The sequence below is a fragment of the Penaeus chinensis genome, chromosome 34 (genome assembly GCF_019202785.1).
Source record: "Penaeus chinensis breed Huanghai No. 1 chromosome 34, ASM1920278v2, whole genome shotgun sequence".
Taxonomy (NCBI): Eukaryota; Metazoa; Arthropoda; class Malacostraca; order Decapoda; family Penaeidae; genus Penaeus; species Penaeus chinensis.
In genome coordinates, this window is record NC_061852.1 from 32,573,987 (window position 1) to 32,576,486 (window position 2,500).

The window sequence follows — 2,500 nt, forward strand, 5'->3', positions numbered from 1 at the left end:
TCTATTACCTGTTTCAGGCTGTGCCATCAATTGGATCAAGTTCATACATAGGTCAAAGCGCCCTCGCCTCTCAGATTCTTTTTACCGTTCGGTCCAACGAGAGAGATTGACAGACAGGCTTTTAAACAGAGTGATCGAGCGAGGGAGAAAGAGAGAGAGAGAGAGAGAGAGAGAGAGAGAGAGAGAGAGAGAGAGAGAGAGAGAGAGAGAGAGAGAGAGAGAGGGAGAGAGAGAGAGAGAGAGAGAGAGAGAGAGAGAGAGAGAGAGAGAGAGAGAGAGAGAGAGAGAGAGAGAGAGAGAGAAAGAGAGAGAGAGAGAGTCGAAACATTTAAATATATCATAACTTCTTCTTAAAACGAACATAATCTAAATTTACAGGTGACACATAGAAAAGTATGTACATCGAATATTTTAATGCGATGTGTTAGGCGTGCATGACAGTCATGTTAATGGAATGATCATGGGCGTCCACAGGGCCCAGAGTCCCTTCGTCGCTAACACCTAAGGGAATGTAAATGATACTGCTAAAAGTTAATTACGGAATGATGTCTTTATTAGCAAGTTCACACGATGTCTGAGCTTCTGCGCCGTTGAAATAATTGTCTCCTTTCTCATAATAAATGTTCACGACGCGAAAGTAAACTCTTTTCGACAATAAGGTCATAACTACCACTTAAGGAGTTATAGCAGAGAGAACAAAGTCGATAAAGAAACAGTAACGCCCCTTCCCCTCTACCCAGCCCACCCCTCACTCCTTAAACACGGATGCGACCCCCTCCCCCGCCAGATATCAACTTGTCCCTCCCCTTCCTCAAACAGATTCACACCTCCTCCGCCCTCCCCCACCACTAACCCCCCCTCCCTTACCTCTTCCACCAAACAGATCCTCTCACCCCCTCTCCTTCCCCTAAAAAGATACTCTCACTCCCCCCCCTCCCCCCCTCCTCCTCATCATGATGGCCACAGCGTCATCGCCTTGAGGGAGCGTTAAATGACGGAGGGAGGTGATTATGGGCAGCTAATACCCCTTTATGCCCGAGACGTCTGGCACTTTAATACCACTTCCATTAAGAATCTAATTAAGAGATTTTCTATTGTTTCCCTCCGGTTCATTACTTTCCTTATCTGCACCCGTATCGCAGGTGATAATTAACATGTGCAGGTGGATTAGTCCCTGACCCAAATCGCGGCGCGCGAGCGATCCAAGCAGCTCGCGAGGCGACGACGGCGAGGCACTTGCCTCCGTCGGGCCGCTCGGCGCTACGTGGAGGGCGGCTCGGCCCGCAGAAGGACGTGGCGAGAGGCCTCCGTACAAGGAGCTTGGAGTTGGCAAGTGATAGAAGTGGACATAGGTAATAGAGCGAATGCGTAGGAAACTAATAGACATGCACAGCCCAGACACATACGCACTCGCAGAAAAAACATACATATACCCATACAAAATTGCATACATACATACAAACACACACACACACACACACACACACACACACACACACACACACACACACACACACACATATATATATATATATATATATATATATATATATATATATATATATATACATACACCCATATACTGATCACCCATACACACACACTGTACTGTATTGTGTATATATATATATATATATATATATATATATATATATATATATATATGTGTGTGTATGTATATATGTATATATATATGTATTAGTGAGAATAAATAAAGTCGTGACCGTCAATTTTTTCACAGCAGTTATTATGCAGGGCAGCAAATTAGCGTAAGCATCGTATGCGCAAGGTGTGATAATGATACACAACGTCGGGCAATAAATCTGATATTTATGCGAGGTTAATCGTTCTGGGGCTGCGTGCTAATTGAAATTTCGTCGAGCTTTGAATGTGTGATCAGAATTCAGCGCGAAAATCGACGTTGCTCGCTCATGTTCAAGCTCTTTATTGTTACAGGGATTGTCTACGTTGCTGCTTTGTCCAAACTGCATGGTAAAAAATTCTGAATTGTATCACTGAACGTGCATATCACATTGCTATCAAAACCATTAAGTTCTTCGTATTCTGCCCGAAAAAAGAAGTGTAACATGTGGAAGTTTATTTTGCCAGACTGTAACTTTGAAACCACTCCAATCAAGAGGAAATTTCCATAAGTCCCACGAAGTAAAATTTCGCAGAATATTTCGTCCCCGCGCTCGAACACTTACAATGTTCTGTGTACATTTGCATCTAAACATCCCATTGCTAGCTGTTTGTAGCTATTAGGATGTTAAGGATATGAAGGTTCAATATGTTCTGAAGAGTGTCCCAGCAAAGGATAGTAACATTCAAATCAAATAACCTGTTTTATTTATCTTCTTTTTGGGATAAACTATACTGCCATTCTTTCATGCTTGCACCATTAGAGGCTCAGACCGAGAAAGGGACATGGCTAAATGGCATATCCAATATATAACATTTATCAAATGAACTATATCAAATGGATCAATCATATCAACAG